The sequence below is a fragment of the Herpailurus yagouaroundi genome, unplaced genomic scaffold, assembly GCF_014898765.1.
Source record: "Herpailurus yagouaroundi ecotype Mexico unplaced genomic scaffold, PumYag 246, whole genome shotgun sequence".
NCBI classification, from domain to species: Eukaryota; Metazoa; Chordata; class Mammalia; order Carnivora; family Felidae; genus Herpailurus; species Herpailurus yagouaroundi.
In genome coordinates, this window is record NW_024412463.1 from 111,363 (window position 1) to 120,067 (window position 8,705).

The window sequence follows — 8,705 nt, forward strand, 5'->3', positions numbered from 1 at the left end:
AGCTAGACGTGGCCAGTGAGACAGAAGCAGAGGCTGTTGGTAGAAAGCTCTGGCAAAAACCCTCGGTCCCTGGCCTTCCATTTTCTTCTTCCTGCTTGGAACAAAGAGGGGACGGCTGGAGCTCCTGCAGTCCTCCTAGGCCACAATAGGACTCGGAGGACCAAAACACGCCAGGCACGGCAGGGCAGGAAGAAGCACAGAGTGTGGTCCCCAAAGGTCTCGTGAGGCCACCCTGGCAGCTCCAGACCACCCAGCTCTGGGCTCCTCTCACAGCAAAGGAAAATAAACCGCTAGTTTGTATCAGCCTCTGTAGCCGGGATCTTCGACACTAGCCCCAAAGCCCCATTCCTAACTGAACCAGCTGCAGCCAGGGAGACACCAGGGGATTCTGGAAAATCCCTCCCTCCCTGATAAAAGGGAAAGCAGCACCATCCCTCCTGTGCCCGGGACACAGTCACGAGAGGGAGCAACGCATAGGGCTACGGAGCCGACCCGTGGACACTGCGGAGGATGGCGGAACGAAGGACGGAAGGTTCCTGGCAGGTGGCATGGCTGCTACGGGGCGCGGTTATCTGCTCGGGCCACCGTCCGGCTGGGTTGTCTGTTCTTGCAAATGAAAACGCTCCTGACTGGCACAGTCCAGGTCTGGCTCATCTCAGGGCTTTCCCAAGGAGGGGACGTCCAAGCCCAAATAAGCAGGAACAGACCGTGGCCTCCTGGGCACCACCTCTGGGGCCGACTCTCCCATGTGGAACATCGTCTTGCTGGGACAGCCCCACGAGGTCTTGCACCCCCCCCCCCCCCACCGCCGACCCAGGCCAGGTCGAGGACACAGCGTCCATGCAAAGCTAGAGTGATGCTCCCACCGGCCCCAGGAACATGACCCGTAGGCGGAGGAGCCCAAGGAGAGGGAACAGCTGGCGTGGAGTCTTCCCAAGAGCTGTGCCCCGAAGACGGTGCCCGCCGCTCCTGCTCCCTAGAAGCCGGGCACTTCCGCGTGTCGGTTCTTTCTAAGGCCGGCTCCCAGGTCTCCCCCAGACTTTGTGGATGCTCCTTAACCTTCTAAGGGGCCCCTCTCCCCCCGCCCCGGCCCCGTCCTTGAGTTCGCCAGAATCTGTTTCTGGTTCTCGCAAAGCAAACAATCCCGGTTCGTCAGGCGAATCGTGAGTTGTGTGGCCCGTGGGGACAAGGGAAGGGACAAGCGGTTGGGTGACGGGCAGAGAAAACAGCACGGATGAAGGTCCAGAGGCGGGATGAAGCTTGTAGCACAAAAGGCAGCCTGGCCAACAGGGAGGGGGTGCGTGAGGTCAGCTGCATCAGGGCAAAGAGATGTTGCATTCCCTGCCGAATCCTAAGTGCTCAGGGAAGTAAGGCCTGGCATACAGGAGGCGCTCGAAAAATGTTCAGTGATTGAAGAGAGGTGCTGTCAGCAGGAGCCAAATCACGCAGAGGCCTGTAGCCAGGTCAGTGAGCTTCAACTACGTTCAGATGGCCACAGGACCCGACCACCTCTCACTTCAACGACTTCTTTTTTAAAACATTTTTTTTTCAACGTTTATTTATTTTTGGGACAGAGACAGACAGAGCATGAACGGGCGAGGGGCAGAGAGAGAGGGAGACACAGACTCGGAAACAGGCTCCAGGCTCCGAGCCATCAGCCCAGAGCCCGACGCGGGGCTCGAACTCACGCGAGATCACGCGAGATCTCGCGAGATCGTGACCCGGCTGAAGTCGGACGCTTAACCGACTGCGCCACCCAGGCGCCCCACGACTTCTAAAGTAACAAGCTGTTTTGAGAGACGCTCGCCTCCACAGTCCCCTACGCCCTCCGCCAGCAGGCGAGGGGCCGGCGAGGGAGTCTCCCAGCCCAAGGAGAAATGAGCGCCAGAGGCTGCGGCTGAGACTCAGAGCCCAGGGCCCGGGGGAGGCACTGGCCTCCGTGTTTCAGTGCACGGGCTGCCCTGGACCGGCTGGAGGAAGAGAAATCTCTCCTGTGGGGACCGCAGGCCTGCGGCTGGGGAGGGCTGTGTGCACAAAGCCCGGCCAAGGGAGGTGGGCATCCCCGAGGGAGGCTGTATCCGGAGCAGCCGCCCCCATGGCTGTGAGGGGCCAGCAGGGGAGGCCCAGCCGGGACCCAGGTGGCAAGCAGGCCCAGATCTGCAGCCTGGGCGGCCCCGGCAGGCGTCTGGAGCCCACCTGGCTTTCTGAAGCGCTCACAATCTGGGCTCCCAGCCCATCCCTGCCCCCTTCCCACGGGGCCCTGGGGTGACGCACAGGGAGGTTCCTAAAGCTAGAACAACAGCAGGATTCTGACGCCAACCACCCCCCACCCCGGACACCTGAAAAGAAAGCCCCTTACCCCACATGCCGCCAAGCTGTGGGAAAACCTCAAGTCGCTGCTTTCTCCCCTCCCAGAGGAAGGCACGGGCACACACAGGCCTGGGCCACTGCACCGCCATGCCGCCCTCGTCTCCCCCACCTGCCCACTAGCCCCCGTGCTGGGGCTCCAGCGACACTGGCCTCCCTTCTAGTCCTTCACAAACTACACGTGCCCCCACCCCAGGGCCTTTGCACTGGCTCCATCCGCCCCCCGGCATGCCCTGCCCCGGCTTTTTAGGTCTCAGCGCCCGAGTCATCTCCTCAGAGTGGTCCTCCTGTTCCTCAGAGGACCCCCTAAAGTAGTTCCCCACCCTCCACCACCCATCCTCTCAACAAATATTCATCCTGTTACACGCTCATGACCTTGTAGCACACCTGTGCCGCACCTGTCACCGTGGGAAACAAACATCCCTTCAGGGGCTGAAGGGGGAGAGTCAGCACCCACTGTCCCCTGTCCTTGGGCTTCTCCAAATAAGTGAACGTGGTTTAAGGTCTGTCTCTCACTAGAACGTCAGCTACACGTGACAGCAACAGTGCTCGTCAGGGTTGCCCATCTCCCCCACAGCACCTAGCACTTAGTGGGCCACAAGCAATCTCTATCAAAAGGGAGGGGAGGGGAGGGGAGGGGAGGAGAGGAGAGGAGAGGACAAGGACAAGGACAAGGACAAGGAAAAGGAAAGGAAAGACATGGAAACTGATCCCGAACTCCCCTCCACCTGCCTCAGTTTCTGTATCTCTAAAATGGGGGGAAACAGTAGTGTCCGCACCCCACAGAGTTCTTATGAAAATTAAATGAGATGCTTCATGTGACACTCAGGGGGCAGTTGATAAACGTTAGCTATTCTTGCTCAGTGATCTCCCATCGGAGAGCCACCTGGGATGAAGGGGGCAGAGCAGGGCCGGGAGAAGGGACGCTGGGCGCAACTTACGCACGGCTTCGGAAGGCTCCTTGCCCGCGAACCGCGAAACCCCATGACAATGCCCGAGGATGCTTCTCACTGACCCACAGCGTGCCAGGCACTGCACGGTCTCACTCCATCTTGACTGTCAACCCAGAGGCAATCACTCTTGTCATGAATCCCATTTAACAGATGAAGAGATTGAGGCACGGCCGGGCTTGTACTTGCCCTAGGTTACACCATGAGAAAGAAATCTTCTCAGAGCTGGACCCTCCCCCCGCCGTCACGTTACAGATAAGAAAACTGAGGCTCTAAGAGGACAAGTTAGTAGTTGCCCAGGGTTGTGGCCAGGGGCTCCTGTCACGTCCCCGTCTGTGCTTTTTTGCCCCTCTGCCGGTACCTCGAGCCACCGGCCTGGCCCCTTTCCCCTCCCTGCTGAAAACCCTACACCATCAGCACTCACCATCTGCCTGATTGTGGGGGTGAGTGTGGCGGGCGCTCCATGGAACATTTCTGCCAAGCCACCCTCAGGTGCTGCCCTCCTGCACCTGGCTCCTGGCCCTTCTGCCCTAGCCCACTGACCCCCTTCCCTCCACCTGACGGCCGCAGCCCGGGGCATCCTCGAGCCCAGACAGCAGAGACCGAAAACCATGCGGCAGAGAGGTGCAGAATACAAGATCTGGACCTGCTTTCCCAGGTTTACCTCCCTACGTGGCCCTGGCCGTGACTATGGGAAGCTTCACTTCGTCACTGGCATTTTTTAATTCTCAGATTTGCCCCCGGTTTTCCAAGGCCTCTGCCACCCCTGGGCAGTGCTCCCTGCACAGACTGCCCAGTATACACTATAATCAATACAGAAGCCTATTCCTACCATTATTTTCATTATTACCTATTATTTAGTATCAAGGCATCATAACAGCCCCCCCACACACACACACACAATTCTATAAGAGTGATACACTTCTGTGTGTCCTGAGGCAAGTTACATAGCTTAAGCCTCAGTTTCCTCATCAGTAAAATGGGAATAGTAACTGTTTTCTCAGGCTGTTCTGAGGATTAAATGAGATAATGCCCAGAGATGATTGGAACGGACACAGGGCCCAGCTTGTCTACCTACTGAAGGGCTAATAACCCCCTTACCTTCAGACTTCAAAGAACTGACTTGTCCCAGCAGTGGCTGGGGGGCCCCTCTCCCAGCCCCAAAGAATGAATTCTGAGGAATTCTAAGCCACTCTCTCCAATCCCTGTCCTCTTCCCCAGGGAATGGTTTAGGGGTACACATAGGTCCCATCTGGCCAAAGAGACCTAAGAGGAAGACGACTGGGGAGAGATGGGGACTGGGGGAAGTGTCCTCAAACAGAGTGAGAACTCTCTCCCCAACTGCTCCTGCCGCCTGCCTTTGGCTGCAGGTCTACACAGATGTGATGCCTGGAGCTGTGGCAGCCATCGTAGGATTAGGGGGCAACTGGCAAGAAGACAGGAAAACAGAAAGACAGGAGGAGCCTGAGTGCAAATGGCATTTCGAGCTCTAGGACCATGAACCCGGGACGCCTCATTCTGTGAGAGGAAAAGGTGTTTACTGTCTACATCAGAGTTCCTATTATATGCAGCCAAAAGCATTTCTGGCTGATCCAATGGGTTGCCATGAACATTTCATTTCAAGGAGCAGAATGATCTAAAAGTTCGAAATGAAGATGTGTTCAAAGCAAAATTACCCTCCTGAGCTACACAATTACGGGTTTCCTCCTTGAATTTCCTGCAAAGGTACAAGGTAGGAATAACTCTTGAAATCAAGGCTCGCGGTAACTAGTCCTCAAGGTCACATCCTTATCACCAACCTCTCCCCCACGGCCACCCACACACATGCCCTCCTGCCCCTTTCCTGGGGCCACATGCCCGCTGCCTTTCAGTCGGCCTCCTGCGTCAGCTCTGTGTCCCCAGACCAGGCCGAGCCACGGGAGGTCTGCTGAAGTAGACAGACACGTTTACGGTCAACTGAGACCCTCATTCCTCCATCCTTCTCCTGCCTCCACGTCCAACAAGACGCTGGTTGGGGGGCGGGGGGGGGGGGGGGGGGGGCGGGAAGGTCCCCAGGACCAACTAGCAATGACTCAGGCTACTCCAGGGCACCTTGGGCCAGGACCACAGCCTCTCTGACAGCACTGGCCGTGAGCACAACCTCCCCGTGCCTGATGCCAAGCTGGTCCTTCTCCAGGCCAGAGTGCTCTGGGATGCCGTCCTGAGCCTCCCCCGCTTGGCCTAGGACCTGGGGGTCTGGGAGACTCCTGTCTCTCGCCTCCCACACCCCATCCACCCATCGGCAAACTCTGTTAAGTCTACTTCCAAAAACTCTAGAATCTGATGTCTCCCACCTTCCTCGCGGCCACCCAGCTCTCAGCCACCTTGTCCCCCGCCTGGAGTCCTGAAGCCACCTTCTCCCCAGCCTCCCTCTGCCGGCCGCAGCCCCCTCACGGCCCATGCTCCACAGAGGGATCTTACCCTCGCCAAAGTCAGTGCTATCCCTTCTGTGCTCAGAGCCCGAAGTGGCGGGAACCCTCCTAGAGCCCTCCCCAGCACCCCCCGTGCCTTCCGTTCACACCCGCCGCCGCCCTCAGACACACCAAGCTCACCCCGCTTGGAGCCTCCAAGCTGCTGTCCCCCCAGAAGGCTCCACCCCCAGGCATCCCCCTGGCTTGTTCCCCACCCCCCTCAGGTCTCTGTTCAAGTGTCCCTACTCAACACAGCCTTCTAGGTCCACCATGAAAACTGTACTGCCCCCACCCCTGTGAAGGGTAAATGCCCCCCACCACGGCCCCCACACACTCTACCCCCCAGCCCCCAGCTAACACAGACGTATTTCATTCTCGTTTTATTGATCAAGTGTCTGCCCTAGCCCTCACCAGAATTTGAGACCCATGAGGCCAGCGACTTTTGTCTATCGCTGCTGTGTCCCCAGAACCCAAACCGGTGCCTGGTACCCAGTAGGTGCTCAAAAGAGAAAAGAGACGAACTAATGAGCACTCTCGTTGAATTTCTCTACACCCTCTCCTGACTTCTCATTTTAAATCCTGCCAAAGCGGACAAGGAACAGAGTAACTGCAGTGCAGAGGCCAGCTGAGCGCCTGGCATGCCAGTTCGGCCCCTTCATCCACCTGCCCCCGCTGGGAAGTCCTGTGGGCACCCCAAAGGCGGCGCCTTCCCGCTCCAGAGAACGCTCCGTTTCCCCAGGCACGCAGGGGTTCCTCTGCCTGATTCTCATCACTGCACATGGTGCTTCCAGCCACCGACGCACCAGAGCCCCAGGACGCATCCCTGCTTCTCATCCTACCCCTCATCAGTGCGTCCTGCGCGCCCCATCTCCAAACATTTCTCAGACCCGCTGACCTGTCACCATCTCGGTGCCCCACCTCCCTCCCAACCCGGGCCTGGGCTCCGCCGCTCAGGGCAAAGTCCACATCATGCTTGGAAACCAATACTCAGCCGTGGGGGCCGCGGCGCCGCGGCCGGCCGTGGAGCTCGGGAAACAGGAGGGCCCAGAAACGGCCAAGGCGGTGAGAAGCGGCTGTTTCAGAGAACCCGAACCCAGGCGGGTCTGCAAGCAAAGGGCCTAAACCACAGAAGAAACCGCCCTGGTGGGGGCCCCACGGACCTGCCCATCCCCCTCCCCTCTTCGCTGGCTGTTTCCTGATCTTATCGTTCCTGCGCCCCCAAATCCCTCCGCAATCTCCTCAGCCTTCCACACCGCATGTAATTTGGAGCCTCCTTGAATCCCCTGTGCAGGAGACGAGCAGTGATAGTAAGAGTCACATTTACTGAGCAGTTAACTCTGGGCCAGGGGCCATTCTAAGCGCTTGACATGATTAACTCACTGAATCCTCAAAATTATCTGATGCGGAAGGTACTGTTTTTTGCCTCACTTTACAGGTGTGGAGACTGAGGCACAGAGAGGCGAAGAGCCTCGTCCAAGATCACTGGGCGATCTTCCCCAGGTCCGTCTGGCTCTAACCGAAGCACATGCTGGTTTCGCGGGGTCCCGAGGGAGGGGAGTGTGACACAAGGGTGAGGTGCTCTGCCCTCTCCAGATGTGCAAAACCGAATTCAGATCCAGGGCTGTTTCACGACCTCCCGGGTCTTAGCGTCCCACAGCACGGCGAACATATTAAAACGCACCTCCTGGGGCGCCTGGGTGGCGCAGTCGGTTAAGCGTCCGACTCCAGCCAGGTCACGATCTCGTGGTCCGTGAGTTCGAGCCCCGCGTCGGGCTCTGGGCTGATGGCTCGGAGCCTGGAGCCTGTTTCCGATTCTGTGTCTCCCTCTCTCTCTGCCCCTCCCCCGTTCATGCTCTGTCTCTCTCTGTCCCCAAAATAAATAAACGTTGAAAAAAAAAATTAAAAAAAAAAAACAACGCACCTCCTACATTAAATATGCTGTTCTGGCCCGAAAACATTTTTTCAAGGATTTTCCCTAAACTCTCTTTTGAGGTTATTTGGGGCCAAGAAACATTTACTCTACAGACTGGCTACGATCTCCAGGCAATCATGAGGGATTGTGTGACATGAGAAAATCCCGCCAGCACATTATTTCCAAATGCAATGAGGTTTTTCCGAATGCTAAATTTAACAATTAGGGAGGCTGACAGAGAGCTGCGCTCTGTACGCGTTTAAACATTTATCCGTTTTGATTTCACACTTGTCTCCTCGTCTTTGGAGCCAACGCGTTCTGTCTCCACAGATCCCAAGTGAACATTCCCGCGAGCTCCCTGAAAAGTTCGAGGGACCGAGGTCCGACAAGCGGGTCAGGCAGGCGCATCCCAGTCCCAGCTCTGCCGCGACCTTGAACCAAGTGCTTGGCCTCCCCGGGGCCTAGTTCCCCCATCTGTACATGGGCTGGAAGACACAAGGGGAAAGTGCACACAGCCCGGCCAGGGCCTGGCCCAGAGGGAGCGCCCCTGTCCCTGCAGGAGCCACAAGGGACAGGAGGCGGGCAGAAGGAAGTGTCTGTGGCAGCTCAGTGGGGCCAACACCTCTGGGAAGTTGAGTGACGCTGCTGTGTGGATTCTCCAAGCCTCTGCCCAGCCCCCGCCCCCCTGGGAACTTGTGTCAAAGGAGCAGCTCGGCAGGTTCCACATGGAGGCTCCGATTTGGTGCTTCAGCAGGAGACCAGCCTGCCCCAGCTCACCCGGGACGGTCCCGGACAGCAGAATGGAATACTGTTCGGCCCTTGCAAAGGAAGGGGATGCCGAGGTGGCGAGCCCGAGGGCGTTACGCACAGTGCGATACGTCAGCTGCGGGAGGTCGAAGGCTGTGTGATGCCAACCACGCAGGGCACGAGGTGCCACCTCCCAGAGAAAGCAGAAGTGTGCCTGCCGGGGGCTGCGGGGAGTGGGGCGCTGCTGTTTACGGGGGGACAGAGTTTCAGTTCTTCAGG

The 8,705-nt window shown here is 58.0% G+C and overlaps 1 protein-coding gene across 2 annotated transcripts in view; it reads right to left on the reverse strand.

The window, feature by feature from the left end:
* PREX1 (phosphatidylinositol-3,4,5-trisphosphate dependent Rac exchange factor 1) overlaps positions 1 to 8,705 on the reverse strand; it is a 186,391-nt gene that overhangs the window by 41,533 nt on the left and 136,153 nt on the right. The gene's annotated exons all lie outside the window — the stretch shown is intronic.